This window comes from Sylvia atricapilla, chromosome 8, assembly GCF_009819655.1.
Source record: "Sylvia atricapilla isolate bSylAtr1 chromosome 8, bSylAtr1.pri, whole genome shotgun sequence".
In the NCBI taxonomy this organism is placed as follows: domain Eukaryota; kingdom Metazoa; phylum Chordata; class Aves; order Passeriformes; family Sylviidae; genus Sylvia; species Sylvia atricapilla.
In genome coordinates this window covers 28,887,321-28,905,324 of record NC_089147.1, presented here as the reverse complement: position 1 = coordinate 28,905,324, position 18,004 = coordinate 28,887,321, and the positions used below count along the sequence as shown (strand labels likewise).

Sequence of the window (18,004 nt, the reverse complement as noted above, 5' to 3'; positions counted from 1 at the left end):
TATCTAACTGACTGCAATCTGCTTAAGGAGCTTTTCTCTTAACCATTTGAATTTCAAAGCATTGATAAAATTGCAGAAGGATTTTAATTGTATACAAGATATGAGCTTAGATAAACCATCTACATGGATTCTTAATCTTTTGTGGGCAGCCACTAGTTCTTAATCAGCGCAAAAAAAGAATTCAATAATAAACACAAACACTGAGAGACAATACAAAAGCATGGATTTTCGATGTATGGCACAATAAAATCTCTCTAATACGGAAGAGAAGAGGTACTGTTTCCAAAATGCCGCCTTTATTAATGAATTTTCCCCCAGTTTTAGAGAATTATGAGTAAAATCTGAAGATACTGAGAATGAAGAGTACAGAATTCCTCAGCTGTACTCTCATGGACAGAGAAGAGACCTTACTCACATAGCCCATTCCTAAAGTAAATCCCAAAGTGTTTTCCATATCAATGTCAGGCAGGAGCATGAGCCACTGGTGTCCTACTTTTCTGCATGCTTCTCCATTTCAAGCTCGAAATAAGCCAATAAAATATACCAATGCACGTTTCCATCCTTACAAATGTTTTCCATAGTCCTGCAGCCTTGTCAGGAAAGGACTTTTGCTGGGGTATGGTGAGGAAATGAGCCTTTTGCTCCTGTTTTAAGGAATGTACTAATTTAACCTGTGAAAAAGTTGGGTGTAAAGGATTAGCTGATATCCTTTGATAACAGGCAACATGAAATCAGAGCTTCCAGAGGAATCAACAAGAGCAAGATGCACTGGTTGCACCACAGTTAATCCAGCACAGCACTTTGCACTGAGCCATGGTACTGCCTAATGATTAATACAGTAAGAATTTGTGTGAGAGATCAGGGCTAGGAAAAAGTCTAAGGCCCTTAGCACAACCCTAGCAGTGAGGGTACTACATGTGATAGAAAGCTGCTGCTTCTCTAAATTTACAGCAAGGGCAGGGGTGAGCTAGAGTCCTGAGGAAAATCATACAGATGAAGCAGGGAGAAGCTAAGTTTATTGCACCAACCTAACTCATCCAGTGCTACAGGAAAGCAATGCTTAATCTTCTTCAGGGTTGGGTAGCATGCTCAAGAGGGACCCTTGGCTCTGGTAGTTTTCTTCAAAAGGAAAGGTTGCTGTTCTGAACTTGTTGCCAGATCTCATCAGCTATTCACCTGCTTTCTACCCACAAATCTCATCTTACAGACTTGTTTCATGTTCTTTGAAAAGGTTTTAGGCTAGAGCGTGATGCTAATAATGCCAAGGCTGTGGGTTCAATCCTGGCCATATAGGTCACTGACTTTAGACTCAGACTTGATGATCCTTGTGGATCCCTTCCAACTATAATATTCTGTGTTTCTGTGGTTTGGAGAAGTTTGGCCTGGGGAGAAGAGGCAGTCTTCAATTTCTGAGGAATGCTACGATTCACAAGAACAAGTGATGGTAAGTTACTTGCTGGAGTGCCCTTGGAATCTATGCAACTGCCTGCAGGGCTGTCCATTGCTACCTCAGCTCATTTATGAGGTCCAAGCAGTGCTCACTTCCATGGCTAAGGGCTGCTACTTTACAAAAAAGGAGCAAATGAAGAGAGGAAAAAAGTGCAGCTCAACCACCGTATTCCCTATTTTTCTCACCAGGTTTTTGTTTATTGTTTGACAGTGTTCCCTAGCCTCATCTGAAGTACAAGATGGCCAGGTTGAGGAGGACATGCGTGTAGGCCTTTGCAGACTGTCTGGGACACAGAAGCTGGAGAATTCCCCAGGTAAGCAGGCACTCTGAGCCCACAGGGAGGACTGGCACTTTGCCCTGCATCCCCAGCTCCAGAGGCCCTTCTAAGATAGAGGGGAGTGTGTTACATTCCCCATGAGGCTGACAACTGACTCCTCTCTGTTCCACAGTCTTCTTGGCAACATCACTTTGGAAAACACATTGTACAAAACGTGGGATGACTATCAAACAAACCTATAATCAAGGGCAAAGCAACACCATGTCAATAGTGAGTTTGGATGATAAAATGTTCCCAACTCAGACAATCTGGAGACATAACCTGCTCAAGCCAAAGTCAGAAAATAAAAATGTAGTATGAACGAGCAAGCTGTGAAGGAAGCCTAAGAGGGTTTTTGACTTTTTGCATTTCTTGATATTTTGGCAGCTGATGAGCTTTTGAGCTGGCAGAGGCTGCCTTACCTACCAGGACTGTCCAGCACAGGGAGGGCTGAAGGAAGGCTGCAGAGGGCAGGTACAGGAAACATCCATGGGCAGGAAAAGCAGCAACTTAGAGCATGGAATTGTACAAAGCACTTAGATACCTAATTTTAAAAATTATGTGTCATAGGGAAGTGAAGACAGATGCATCTTGGGAAGGGTTTTACTTTGGCTCTGAATGTGCTGGCAGCATGATATTGTGCACTTGGCAAGTTTCTCTAAAATCAAAACCTTAAATCAATGGGCAATGTATGCCAGTATTTCTTCAGCTCAGAGATGGCTTTCTCTTATAGGTTTCCTTTTTTTCTTTTCCTTACTGATGAAAATTTCAAGGAACACTTGGGCTGTAAAAAATACATTGCAGACCCTCACTCTTAAAGAGATGACATTTTATGGAAGCTGGTAAAGTCCTGGGACTCCCTGGTTGTTTTGCTTCCTCTGCCTGACTGCAGTGAGAGCCAGCCCTGTAACATCTGATGCCTACAATTCACTCATCAGCAGCTATTCTGTTGTTTTTTTTTTTTTTTTTCCAAAGAGAATACCACGCAACTCTAATCAGAGATGATGCAGATCAATGAGAGCCTTTACTTTCATTATATTTAAAGGGACATACGATTTATTGATTTGTGTATCAAATTTTAGCACATGTGTTTTCTCTTTTGTCTACAGTCAATGCAGCAGATCTGTAGATCCAAATGTCATTCAGTACAAAAACAGAGTTATATCAGGAAGATGACTAGGCAATGATATTGGCATAGGACACATTTATTTTACAATGTCAAGTTTTTAATATGAAAAGGTAATACTTGAGCACAAAGTTAGAGCCCTGAAAAAGCATTAAATCTGAATTGCCTTGCTCTGTGGGGGTTTATAAAGTAGCTGTTTGCTTGATTTAAACATGATGTTCTATTTCTAGATATTTTAAAATAATTTAAAATTAAAAGCTAGTTTGTCTTGTGATGTTGATAATTAAAACAAGCAAAGAGCTGTTTTTTTTAAAACAACGTAAAAGCCCACATACTGTGCTGCCATATATCCTTTGCTTAATATGCCTTTTTCTTCTTGATTTTTCTGAACAATGTGGTACGATTATACATCTGACATGAGCTTATCAGTAGAGTCAGGAATTAGGAGGATTCACCTCACTGGCCATGTACAGGCATGCACATGTAAGAGATTTAGTGTGACAACTGCCTAGGCTCCCTCTACAGTCCGAGAAGCAGGAAAGGCACCTCACTCCTCTCCAGTGACCAGCTCCACCTACACGGCTGGGCTCTCCTGCCTTGGCTACATAGCTGAAATTCATAAAGCCAAACACAAAAGATATGGGTCCCAGCTGCAGTGAAAGCTGCTGCTTTTACTTAAGATCAACTCTGCTTAATTTCACAGGTTTGAGCTGGCCCCAGTGCTTCCCTTCAGCGACCCATTACAGGTTACTTCAGTGAGATTAGTGCATGCTTACTGACAGGCAAATGCAAAAGGGACTTGCTGAATCATGTCCTCAGTCTGAAAGAAAGACTGATGTTCACTTGTTAAACTCTATATAAATTATATGCCATTTTTAACTGAGTAAATTAGCACAGCATTAAGGACAAAGCAAACTGACAGCTGTAGTGCCTCTAACATGAGAGCAGCTTTTAGCACCTTTGACCTTTCCTGCTCCTTTCCTTGAAGCGCAAAAATATCATTCTTTTTTCTTTCTCTTTAGAAAGTGGGAAAAGGAACATGGACATTAAGTTAATACTTATGAATTACAGCATGATTGTCCACTAATCATGGCTAGGCATCATCAACCACTAATTATTCATTTTTTCCAGGACATAATATACATCTATGTCTGCTGTATATCAGCAGTGCTGAAACTGAGGATAGAGAATACCAGTTTTGCTTTTGCTGTGTGAATAAAGCCATGATCCAATGTGAATGACTCACTGCTGTTGTGTAAGCTTGTAAGCATCTTTGCGTGAAAGATGAAGGCATTTCAGACGAGCCCGCTCGAATCAGTGCCATCCTCTCAAGCTTGAGGACATCATTCTGAAGAAGATTTCAGACTTGAAATGCAACAAGATTTAAGTTACTGTGTTATTGGAAAAGAAATCCACCAAAGATCAGCTAAGTATTTCTTCCTTCATTTTACAATTCAGCCTGGCCTTGGAAATGCCTCTGGTCAGGATCTTTTTGAGCTGCAACTCCAGTCATGCAGCATTTCTGAGGAGAGGTGTGTTCATTCTAAGTCCATTTTAGGGAAGTGGTAGATCTGAAATGCAGACTAAAGGGAAGTTGGTTTCATGGTAATATTTTTAAGAATTTGTTTCAACAATAGCAGATTGTTCATTTTTTTCAATTATTATTTGCAGTTTTAAAGGAAACTTTATTTCCCTGCCTCCAGTTTTCGCTGATCTTGACCTGTCAGGGTGAATGTGTGCTCATATGAAACCCCACAGCATTACTGTCATGGGCTGAGTACCAGCCCCTGCCTTTGCCCTCCTCTGCTCAGCCCTATCATCTGTTTGGACAGACAGGGGAGCAGAGGAGATACCCTGGGAACCCACAGATGCTCTGTCTGCCAGGCCCTTTGCTCCAAGACCCCCTCCCCTCTCTGTGGCTGCTGGCTGTGCCCCAATGTGTTGCCTGATGCATCTAGAGGAGCTACTTGGCTCCTCTGCAGGGCAGCACACACCACTTGCCTGGGAAATGGTGGTGTGTACGGAGCCTGGGAAGCAGGGAGGGGTAGAGGTGTCCTATTTGCCAGAACGGGTACATTCCACTGTCACAAGACTGAAAGTACATATGGCCTTTATGAACTGAGAGCTGTTATTTCTGGCTCTGGTTCCCACTATCTCACCAGTCCTGGAAACCCTATTAGCAGGTACTGCACGGATTACATCAATCACAGCCAAACATGAAAAATCTTGCAAAAAATTTATCATCTTGCCTATGTAGTCTTGCCTAAGAGATGACACAAGGAAGATAAATACAAACTTGAGAGACAAAACTTGTTTAGCAGGCCCTTGTTCTTTACTCATCCAGGACAATGTGTTGAGCTCTGCTGGCTTTGCTTCCCTGGGCAGCTGCATTGAAGCTGGAACACTTCTCTCACGCAGCCCAAATGCTGCTTTCCATTTTGTAGAGCTACATAATTCGATTTGCTCTGGTGGTTCAAAAGGTCAGTGGGGAAGGACTCCTGTGGAGAGGAGAGCAGCAACTCTGCTAACAAATGGGTGCTTGCCTTGGAAAACAGCATGTCTGTTCACATGCATCCAAACTGCTAAAGCATCCCACTGAGAGCAAGCCTGCCGCAGGAAGGGACTTTACAGATCTTTCAGTCACCAGGAGTTACACAAACAAGAGCCAGAAAAAAACACTCTGCTCTTTAAAAGGGAATCCTTCTATATAGTGCTTGATAAAGTTCATTCTACTAATTCGTGGAATCAGGAGGGAAAACAGGACTCAGTTGTTTGAGGAAAGCATTCAGATGTAAAATGTGACCTCAGCTCAGTGGTGGTGTTGTGACAGGATAGAGACAAAAGGATATTCAAAACACACAGCTGAGAAAGGGGAAAGAAAAGCTGAATCCCAAGTGCCGTGTAAGGACAATCACGGTGTGTGACTTGGAATGGAACCATCCGGGTCCAAGTCCACATCCAGGGCAACAATTAATACAAAGGCAGCAGTTCTTGGAAAATTTCAATTATGCATTGCTAAGGTAAAGCAAAAACATTTTCAGAGCAAATGAAAAAAGGTAAAACACACTGTCCTTTTTCCCAAACAAAGAAGGTCAAAGCAGTGTTATTCCACAAGCACTACGAATAACAAAGAAACATTCCTCAGAAGTACTGTCCTGTCCTGCTCCCGCTGAAGTGAGAGAACTCACTGAGGGAGAAGAATTAGACCTACACAGGAAGCACCAATCTGCCACATTTATACAGCACCTCTTACCTCAAAGGGTTTGAAAGCTATTTAGTGTGCAGTGTTAACAGGACAATTCAGCTACCAGTGAACAGGAGCTTCTTGGTTATACCCCAAGATCTGACCCTCTGCCTGGAAGGCTCTGCAGTGGTGCGGAGGAGAGCCCAGGCACGCAGCACGTCCTGCAGGCACACACACTCTGCCCACACTCTGCTGCACTGAGGGCATCGCAGCAGCAGCACCGACTGAAATTTTGCACAGAAACCCTCAGGGATTTCACCTGCACGCCCCTCACTGCTGGGGGAGAATTGTGTGCGTGGTGGGTGTTGGCCCTGCTGATCTGTAGGTCCTGGAAGCACTCGGGAAGGGAAGGGAAGGGAAGGGAAGGGAAGGGAAGGGAAGGGAAGGGAAGGGAAGGGAAGGGAAGGGAAGGGAAGGGAAGGGAAGGGAAGGGAAGGGAAGGGAAGGGAAGGGAAGGGAAGGGAAGGGAAGGGAAGGGAAGGGCCAATTCCACACTGACTGGCAGGCAGTGATGTCCTTGGTGCTGTGTATCCTGCCCACTCGACGGTACACCAAAACCTAGCTGGCCATAAAACTTTCCTGAGTCACTGCTCTCTGGACATGGTTTATGGAAGAACTGTATGGAATGGTACATCCCAGAGCACCAGGCTGAGCATAATCTACCGAAGAAGCTGCACTACCGGCTGAGATTAAACAGACCCAAAGAAATGATTTAGAGCTGAAGTTACCTGTAGGGCACTCCCAGCCTTTTCAGCCCTGTGCTTAAAATGTCTATGATCTCTTCCCCTCCCACCCAGCATAATAGGAGGTAATTAGTATGAAAAAGCCAGATGCTGGTAAGAGAATATTGTGAGGTTAAAATACTTTATATATGTGGTTGAAAAAACAAAAAGCAGTTAGTAAACTGTGGTTTACATGAAGTGCTCTTAGCATTATTTTTTAAAGGCACAGCAGTCCTAGAAATACTCAAGTTGGGTGGTCAGTATTTTTGTTTCTGTTTCAAGCAACTGGTGGAAAATAGGAACAGACAAGCCATGAAAGCTTAAACCTAACTTTGGCTGCTTTTCTGGCAAGATATCACTGCTCAGCCTGAAAATGTTGCCATAGTCTACAAGAATAAAATTGCAGATCAAATGGCATCTCAGAGTTTGTGTCAGTTCTAATGTAGAAGGCCTTTATCAGGAAGCACAACTAGGAAAAAAGCCGAAAACCACTGAGGGCATTGTGACTTTTTTTTTTTTTTTTTTTTTTTTTTTTTTTTTTTTTTTTTTTTTTTTTTTTTTTTTTTTTTTTTTTCCCTCAGACAGTAATAGAACTCCTGAATGGTGCTATTTGTGGTTTGTGTCTCTGCATCAGGAACTTGTGAATTTTGGCTTGTAATTATTCAGACACAGGACAGGAAGCCTGAGCCAAGGACAGGTTTTGTTTCTGCTTTGAAACTACCTTTCATACTTTCTTGAGATTGTTGAGGAATGACCCTCAAATCCTGGAGTGATACTCTGTGTTCTTATATCAAGGTGCAAACACATTAGGAAGAAAATTTTTTTAGAATCCACCTTTATCACTTCACTCACTTTCAACCTTTCTCTCCACCACTTTATAAATAAATAAAAAAAAAAAGATAAAAATGTTTCTAACAGCAAGGATAGCAAAGTCCTTGAGAAATGACCTGGGAAAGAAACACTGCAGTGTTTAAAGAGAAGCTTAAACAAACACATATCAGAAATGTGTTTAAAGCTTCAGGAGCTCAGCTGGAGCTGCTGCTTGGCAGCTGGGGAGGCAGAGGATGGCAGTCAGGCTGTCTGGGCAGCACCTGAAGGTGAAAGAGTATCTCCTTTTTCACCCTCACCAAGGCAGGAACTTTGGCTTATGTGCTGGGAGAAGTCCTGGAACTGACAGCACCTAATGAGCCTAACCTGAAAATTTAGCCTGACCTAGAGGTGTTTTGCTCATTACAACAATAAAAAATCAAAGGAAGATTAAAAGGAGAGGAATCACCTGTCACCACAGGTTATGGGATGTTCCTTCCTACAAAAAGCTTTGTAGGTTCAGCTGGGTTCAAAGCAATGTTGAGCTACCCTGTGGACAAAATTGGTTTTCCTGCTTCCTTGTTTTGGGTATTTGTGCTTTGGCTGCAGCTCTGTCCCTTTCCTGCATAGTGGGCCATCTCCCTCCACGGCTGTGTTCCAAGAAAAAGAAAGTTGGTGCGTGGGGGAAAAGGACAGAATTCTGCCTTGTCCTCAAAACCTTTCATCTAAAATCTTGATTGTGTGTGAGAGGTACCAAACGCACCCAGGCAGCCATTTTCTGCACTCACAGCACAGTCAGAGCTTCTGGGTTTCCAGAGTTCAGCTGTGGTTGATTCTTCATAAATGCTGCTGAGTTCCTTCCTCTGCCTGCAAAGGGACAGCTCTGTGTCCTCATTTTCACTACGAGGATGTTTTTGAAAAACTTCCCATTATTTTGTACATTGAAAACATGCTGTCTCTTCAAGCATAAAATTTTGGCACTGATAGACCCTGGGGCTTTTATACAGTAAATTGATCAGATTATTTTGTTTAAAACTATTGTTCTGAATACAATTAGAATTTCTGGCTCTTGGACTGTGTTCATTTTGGCTTCATCACAGCTAAAATTCTGACTTGAAGCCCACATAAATATTTGCCCTTTTAGCATTTATTTTGATTCTAATCATACTCATAGTTTGGTTGCCTTTTAAAAAAAAAAGAAAAGTACATATAAATCAGATTAAATAGATCACTTTGCTACAATTTTGCCATGAATGTCTGTTCTGCAGAGCAAGACATCACTGCCAGATTTTCCAGCAACCTCTGTAGACATTTACTCTCCTGGCCTGTAATTGCTTTAACATGTATTTTCCTACACAAGCTAACTATTCACCACTAATTTTATTAGCAGAATGTTCAAACTCCAGAAATTTCTACACTCATGTGTGTTTACTTAAAAGCCCATATCAGTCTTAGCAAATTTAGTACTGTGCTTTGCAAACAGGCTGACCTCCAGCACCAGAGCCTTGCAGTGAAACCCCAACAGGTTTGAGGCTCATACTCCAAACCTATTCAGAAGAGATCCATTTCAGCCTTTAAGCATATGAATATCTGACACTGATTTATCTAGGAACAGTATTTTCCTGTTCACTTCTGGAGGCAGATTTGGATGAGATGAATGGCTGGTAAATTAATTTATGTCTGGCCAATAAAAATGAAGTTCAGTTTTTTCTAACAAAAACAAAATCCATTTTTGGATGGTCTTTGGACTGTGGACTGACTCTCCCCACATTCCCAGGTGTGCTTTGGCATTTCATAGTGAACTAACCCAGGACAATAAGACAGAGCCTTTTAACTCAGCTTGGCTGGTTCAGCTGAATTATTTTTTCAGTGTGTTCCCAGTGGCAGGCCCTCTCTTTTCACAGTGTACATAACAAAAGTTAGCATTTAGTGTGATGCCCAGGCTGCACGCTGCTGTGTTGTGATGTCCCTGTGAGATCAGCAAAGGCACAGAAGGAGCAGGGCCAGCTAGCCCCAGCCTGGAGCTGCCAGCCTGCAGCTCCCAGTCTGCACACACCATGTGTGGCTCATGGAAGACGTAGCACATTCAAGCACATTGCTTGAGAGCACTTAATTTAAAACATTGACACGGAAATTTATCACGATTAACATGAAGTATTGCCTGCCTTGGCAGTTTCTGGAGTGCAGTGGATGGTTTATTGTCAGGACAGAAAGGCTGGAAAACCTACATTGTGGCTAACTCAGAGCAGCTGCCCTGTGAACGCACACATGACTCGGGTGACCTGGGTTTGGGGTTGGAAATGCAGGGCTTTGCAAAGGCACAAATCCCAAAGCTGGAATGTGAGAACCGATATACCACAAATTTTTTTTGCCATATGCCACAGGTGCATCATGATTCTCCAATGCATCACTCAAGAACCTGTTTGGTGTCTTTGCTCTGAAAATACTTTAAAAAACCCCTCAGTACATAAGGCACCCCATTTTTACCACAGCTTTTAGGAGAGAAAAAAGAAAATCATCAGAAGCATGTTTAAAGGAAGGTTCAGATTTTTCTAACTTTACAATTTCTTTTTTTAACAGAAAAATAAACCCACGTTTCAGTCAGTTCAACATACTATACAATAACGAGTGTGCTGGAGTTCAGCATTATAGCCAGTGATGTTTCTAGTGTTCTTTACTCAATATGCGTGTATCTATACCAGAAGGATATAAACAAAGGGCCAGATGGGAAAAAAGCTGACAATATAGCCAGACCTGATTATGAAAAGCTCCAGAACTGAATCCAGTGACTTTTTGCCAGGCTAATGCATGCTATGCTGAAAGGCAGCCAGTAAGGAGCTGGATACTTCAGCAGAATATGTCACCTTCTTGGTTATCTTTTTTCCAGTTGTGACTGTTACTGTTAAACATTCTCATCTTACTATTTGCACTCATCTGACTGCAGCTTCCAGCTGATGATCTTCTTCATGCCTTCCTCCACTAGATTCAAGAGCTCATTAGAACCCATTAAAGTATTTATATGCCGTAATCAAGTTGCCCCTCAAGCCTCTTCCTGATGTACTGCATAGATTGAGCACCTTAAAAATCTCTCCCTGGAAGGCATTATCTCTAGCCCTCGAGTGAGTCTGGGAATCCTTACCCCACTCTGTTTCCTCCTAACTGCTTGGGGTTTGTTTCTTTCTTTCTTTTTTTTTACAATTTGTCCTGTTTTAAAACCATGATCACACCATCTTCCTGAATACTAATTTACCAAGAGTCTACAAAAGTGTATCATACATTTTCTCCCATTTATTATGTCTCCTTTAACCATCTGGGCATTTTTTTTTCCCAGTGCTGAATACATATTAGGAATTGCATATGGAATATTGTCTCAGTTGCCTGTTACATTCAGCAATAGACACAGCACCCCTTTCTATTGAATCTGTGCACTGAGGTGGGCTTCACAGACTTGCTTTTGCGATGCTGATTGAAATATATACTGCAGTCAAATAGTGAACTTAACCCAGAGGTTGAAATCAGCTTCATCTGACCACAAGAATTACACTGTTAGACTTCAGTTCTCTGTGTCAGAAATCTTTTTCCTAAGACTTTTCTTCCTTTTCTATACAGAATGAGAACAACTCCATTTTTTGGAAATGTCATTAAGGAAATTCCCTGCTCTTAGAGAAGGATGGCGATTTCTTTTGCTGCTCTTTTGCATTTCAAAACTTCTAATCTAAGCAGTATGCTTTTCCCTCAATTCTTACTTTCTCTGCTTCTAGTTCCTTGATTTATTTTCTCATAAAGTAGAATTATGCTTTTGGCGTAAAACCAACATTTTCATATAGCCAAAGCATACTGGCTTTTTGTCCATCTACAAACCCTTAGAGATCTTTGAGATTTCTTTCACATTTTGTGTGCACACATGTCATAGTTGTCATTATTTTTGTTTAGCCCTGATAAAGCAGACTTTGGGAGTCAGTCACCGCAGACAACATTACTTGGGACTGGTTCTGTGTCCACTGGATCACATCCATTACTGATGTAATCAGGACATGACCATCAGCTCCTGTGTAAACACTGATTTCTGGCCCACCAAGCAACTCCTTTTATTCCTTATCAATTAGACTCCAAGTGCAACTACTGTGTTTAAAGAGGGAGAAATTTTAAAACAGAAATGTGCCTTTAGAATTAGGAACTTTGATAATGCTCCACTTTAGGTGCCTAAGAGCTACGACATATGAGCTTAAGGGTCAAACTGGCCTTCTCCAGTAAACCTTGATATTTTCACCATATTTTGGAAGAAGAACTTTGGAAATTCTGTATCATGTTCTCTCATTTTATTTATGATCCACAAAAGGTTCTCCACCAGTATGTTCTGATGGGTTTTGCAGCAGTAATGCATTTGAATCAGAACTAATGTGTTCTCATTCACCAATGTAATTAATACAGGCAAAGGTCTCTATAACACCCAATTAACAGACACATGCATCATCAGAAAACTAATTCAGGTTCATCCCTTTCCAGGTTCCTAATTTTCCCAAAGTATTATCTGAACTCTGTGCAGACCAAAGTCCTTTCATAAACTTGGCAAATTAAATGGTTCCAGCTACCTCTGTCAGATAGCTCTATTCTTCATGGCTTAAAATCCTATCTGCAAAATCCGTATGACTTAGAAACACTGTCATAGAAGAAAAAGATAAGCTGCTTATGGTAGTTTGAAAGTCATGTTAGATTACAGTGGAATTTTGCCTGTTTTTCTGGAGGAAATCCACATGTGTGTCAATTGTAGAAGCTAGAATTGGGTCTCCTGGTTATTTATGCAGTTGGGGTAAAGAGAAAATTCCCTGCACAAACTAAAGCTGGGAGGGCAGCTGCCAGATCCCTCCCTGGCAGCACAGCAGCCTGCTGGGCTTCTGCAGCCATGTCCCCCACCCATGCTCAGGGCTTTCTGCACAAGTGAAGTGCAACTGGAAAACTGCCAAGCCAGAACCTGACAGGGAACTTCTCTTTACTATGCTTTGGTGCAAAGCTGCATAGTTTGTTTTATGAATAGCTACTACATTGCGTGACTATTTCTATTTTTATTCCCTGTTTCAGCTGACAGATTATATAATGTGTTGGTACAGCTTTGCGTACAACACAAGAGAACTGAGTTTTCAAGCAGGTTATTCTGGAAGCTCAACAAAGGAAACAGTGATCTCAGGGAAGAGCTAACATGAAGAGGAGAAAGAGGCTCAGATCAGTGTGTGAAGGTAAGATCAGGGAGACAACATGATCTATTAGGAATGTAATTTTTGCCTGTAATTGCCTTCTTTCATTCTCAGTGCCGAGAGATCCTAAGTGCATGGAGAGACCTGATAAAGGTGCACTGAAGAGAGAAGGGAATACAAGACACAGCAGTGTGCACTCACAGCCCAGGGAGGCCAGCTGCACCCTGGGCTGCCTCAGAAGAGGGGCCAGCAGGTTGAGAGATGGGATTCTACCCCTCAGCTTTGTCCCTATGAGAGCTCACCTGGAACACTGCATCCAGCTCTGGGATCCTCAGAACAGGAAAGATGTAGACCTGTTAGAGTGGGTCCAGAGGAGGCCAATAAGATGATCAGAGGGCTGGAGCACCTCTCCTATGAAGGCAGGATGAGAGAACTGGGGTTGTTCAGCCTTGAGAGCAGAAATCATTGTGTGCTTTCACACCATGCTCCCTGACAAAGAGTGAGGGTGATTTGTGTTTGAAAGCAGCTTAGTGTTTAAGCACAAAAAAAAATACGCACTGAGAATTACCTGCTCTTCAGATGAGACAGGTAAGTAGGGTGCACACAAACCATGATGTGCACTGCTTGTTTTTCTGGAGACTGCATCAACCAGGAAACCATTTCAGAACACCTGATGTAATCGAGCCTTCAGACAAGGACAGATGTCATCCAGCCGTGTCATGGGATTAAAGTCAGAGGTAGAACTGACAGCATAAAGTGCAACAAATAGGCAAAGAAAGAGTTGAACACCCATAATAAAAACATTCTAGGAGACAGATGATTTTATTGTAGCTAACAGTGAACAGGAACCAGCATCTGCACTGAAGCAGAAGAAGCAATGAGGAAACACCAGCCCAGTGACTGTGACTGCAGACTTGCTGAACTCATTGGGAGCCATGACAGGAAAGGTAAAAGCACCTGATGCAAGATTAATAATGCTGCCTGCAGGAGAAGGGTCAAAGCAAAAATCACCAAAGGAAGCAAGAACTAAAATGACATTACTTAAAATATGTGTAAGCATAAGAACACTGGCAAATAAAGAGGCCCTGGGAATAACAGAGGAAGTACCCTAGACATTGGATCAGAAAACCCTGTATCACTGTATCAGCACTTTGCCTGCACCAGGAATCTTGAGGGAAGGACATTGACAAATGACTACATGCCTGGACAAGTAAATCAAGTTTTCTACTCATGTATGCCACAGAAAGCCACAGCAAAGAGGTTCTCGTGTATTTTTCACCCTGCTGTGCTGTCTGCATTTCAGCTGGGAAACCACAATTCAATTCAATAAAAAGTTGAAGCACTTATGCCAAAGTAACAAATTGAAAGTCCTAAGAAACAGGGTTCAGCAAAATATGTGCTGGAGCAGACAGATATCTGATCTAATTTTTAACCCTCCAGCTTTCCCAAAGCTTGTTTATGTACTGGACAGGGAGAAGATATAAGGTGAAATAAACATGGAGTTTGGTTTTTTTCTTTTAATATGTGCTCTGATCAAAAATTGGGATGAAATTTCTGTGCTGTAATTGGCACTACTCAAAGCATATTTCCTTTTTGAAGTCAGTGATTAGTTGAAATATCACTTTTCTCTACAGCCCACAGTCACTCTCTAAAACAAGCTACATGGGTGATTTTCAAGGCTGTTGTTATTTTTGGCTGTTTGCAGAAATTTTTCAGCTACGACTTTTCAAATTGAACCGGACACTTTCAACTGACATGACAAACTTCAGGCAGGATGTCTTGAATCCCCACCTCCTCCAGCCTTCATGCTGTCTGAAGAATTACCATGACCAGAAAAGGCTGATTTCCTTTCACAAGCTGCAGGCATGACAAGCCAGCACTGATTGCAAGGAACAGGAACAAACTTCTGCTCTCAGGCTAGTTCCTGATGGACAGCAGAAAAGGAATTTCTGAAAAAGTTTCTTATTACACTCAAGTGAAAAAAAAAAAAAAAAAAAAAAAAAAAAAAAAAAAAAGCTGTGTTAGTAACACAAATAAATTTGTTCTGTGCCCACAAGGGAAAGAAAGCATTTTTTGCACGTCTCTTGACAATTTTCTGGTAAATGCCTTGACCCCAAACGTCGCTGTTCTCCTGTCCTCTTATGTTCCCTTTTGGCAGGTCTGTGCAGTGTGTTGGTGGTACAGCCCTGCTCTGTTTCGTCAACTCTGCCTGTGAATGACAGTTTGTTTTACTGGGGTGTGAGCAGCCGGTCATCTGGCAAGGACTTGCAAAGACTCCAACCCAAAAAACCAATCTCTTCTAGCTAGCTCCAAGCCTGCAAGGCTTTAATGAGGCCTTGTGGAGAAGCAGCAGCTATCAGAGATTCATTAAAGATGAGGACATCCTCAATCCTAATTGCTCTAACTCACTAGATGGTGTTGTTTGTGAAAACTGGAGCCTGCAAAGTGATTCTCTCAATTTAAATTTTTGTAATGCTTTGTGCCTGTTTTGAAACTTTCCCACTCTGCCCATGAATCAAAGCACACAACAGATTTATTTTCTCTTTTATAATGACAGAAGAGAGTTATTCTACTGGTGTCTGTGAATAACCCTCTCTAGATAAATATTCAGCTGCTGAAAGCTATGCTATTGTTAACTTTCTGAGAAATAATTATAAGGGTATCATCAATACTGTGTCCTGTATAGTGTTTAACTATTGGAATACCACAGCCATGTGGAACATCCATGTGGAAAATATTTTACTGCTGCAGGTCTGATTAGAATTAGAGTAAAAGCCTATCCTTTTAAGAAGGGATGTGCAAGTCATGACTGGATCAAAATGTATTTCCTCAGTGAAGTTCAAAAGCCTCTAACATACATCAGTTTTGGTCTCATAAAAAAAACAAATACACTGATCTGCTCGTGTTTTTTATGAATGCAATAACTGCCAGTTTACCTACACAGTCTTTAGTTCTAGCTTGTAAATTCATTAAAATATGGCCCTTGTCATTTATAACCTACATATTTTGATATTTGAGGGTGTTCAAATTAAGGGCTATATAGACCAGAGCTGTTAGTACCCCTCACTTTGTTTAGAAATACATGTCAGAGTCAAGCCAATAGGTTTTGCCTCAAGTGTTGGAAAATTATCTCTCAAGCTGCATGTCTACAAACAGGTAACAACCTGTGAAACTGAAGCTTAAGTAATTCCATTCGAAGCATTTGGGGATAGTATCCATGGAGAGTTTTGTAAATTAAACACAGCAAGCAAGAGATTTTAGACCTCAGAGGGCCATGTTCAGAACAGGCAAGTGGCAAGAGATGTGCACCTGCATCTGCCAGCTAAGCACGGGTGCCGTGGTACCTGTGAGAATTTACCTCCATCCCTGTCTCACCCTCACCTGACCTGCTCACTCAGGCACCCCATGCACCTGACAGGCACAGGGCTGCTGGTTTTGCTTGTTTTCCTGGGTTGTTTTTCTTCTCATGGAAATATTTGGCAAATATGAATTGACACCCCAACTGGCTTTTTCTAGCTTATTGTAAGAACAGACTTGAAAGAAGGGCAGATTCCTGATCTGAAGGAGGAGCAGAGCTTTGCTCCACAGTGCGGATTTGCCTTGAAGTGTCTCGCTGGGCCATCTGGGATCTCTGCTGTGAAGCCGAAGAAGCTTTTGAAATAGCAGCTATGCAGATGCCCTATTCAGATGCTGAGAGTCTGCACTAGTTTAACTGTTTCTAGAGAAAGAGCTGAAAAGCTCTGCTCTGCTGAAAGGCTGCCTAATGTCCTTCATGGAATGATCATGGTTAACACATTTGCACTACAGGAGGCTCAAACTGTCCTAAAGGATGTTTACCTGAATAGATAACCGTGTGCTGTATGGGTCATGGCTATGAAATAATCCTCTTTTCCCACGGAAAGGGCATTAGAAACCTACTCGCAAAAATGTGAAATAAACACCTATGTGGCTAAAAAATAGGCAGAACAAAGCCTCTGAAATACAACTATAAAATCTTAAACTACAGTTTGTAAAGGTCAGGCTGTGCAGGTATTCAGCAGGGAGAATTGCACTTGCTACTAGGGTGGCACTGGCAGAGCATTTAGCCTCTGTCCCTCACCAGACTGCTGTGAGGTGCTGGGTTGCTGCATCCCCACAGAGCTGTGACCCAGCTCAGACCTGGACCCTGCTATGCTTTAATGCCCTTTTCCCACTGGAGGATGATTCTGGTTTCCAGACAGATCTATAGAAAAATTTTAATAGCTAAGAACTAAAATATTTTTCATGGCATTTTGAATGCGTCACAGCTTTCACCAAATGAGTGACAGGTCAGAAACAACACTCTTTGGAAAAGCAGTGGTTATCACTAGGTCTCCTTTCCTAGTCCCCGAGGGTCTGACAATCTTAAGGAAAGCAGGATTTCCTTGCCTCTCTGGGTTTCTCTCTGCGCTGCTGGATATAGCCTGAGTGAGCAAAAGCCATTGCTGCTGTGCAGGAGCTCCCTGGAGAGGCCTCATCAGCCATCCTCAGCAGGTAGCCACGAGTAGCGTTGCCAGGGTGACCTCCTTGCCAGCAGCTCTGTCATCTGCAGGGAGAGCCACAGTTCAGCCCTTGCTGGTTACAGCAATTAGGTTTTGACAGTGTAACACTGAGCCAACAACTCCACACTGCAGGGCTGTGGAGAGCTCCCTGTGAAAGGTGAAGCAGCCTCACTTCCAAAATGGTTTTCAGTCCCTTGGGAAGGTAGCCAGAGCTCTCAGGGGCAGAGTCATGCTGTAAACCACGCATGGACACAACCTGGGGGGGCATCCTGCAGCAGACACAAGGAGCACCCAATGGTGAGTGAGCAGCACATAGCTCCCCGGAAATCTCCTGGGGGAATCTGCTTTACAAGGCATTCAGTCAAAAACAGAACAACAAGTACACCGGCAAAATCCCCTTAAAAATTCCAAAGTGGGAGAAGAACACTATCTCCCTAAGTACACTGCACGGAGTGTGGTCTTAGCAGTTATTAAAGGACTCCAATGTTGTTTTACATACTCTATTTGAAATGGCACCTTTTCCTACCAGTACTCAGCAAGGCATCTGTCTTCCTGCTGCATCCTAGAAAGGCCTGCACAGTCCTTCAGACTGGGCTCAGGGCCTCAGTGTAGGCTTTTATTGGAGAA

The 18,004-nt window shown here is 42.3% G+C and overlaps 1 long non-coding RNA gene across 1 annotated transcript in view; it reads right to left on the bottom strand.

Moving 5' to 3' along the window:
• The window catches only part of LOC136364340 (uncharacterized), a 148,459-nt gene extending 141,027 nt beyond the window's left edge, over positions 1-7,432 (bottom strand). The window contains exon 1 of the long non-coding RNA XR_010744139.1: positions 7,348-7,432. This is a non-coding gene — a long non-coding RNA (uncharacterized lncRNA). The remainder of the gene's footprint in view (positions 1-7,347) is intronic.
• Positions 7,433-18,004: the final 10,572 nt, after the last annotated feature.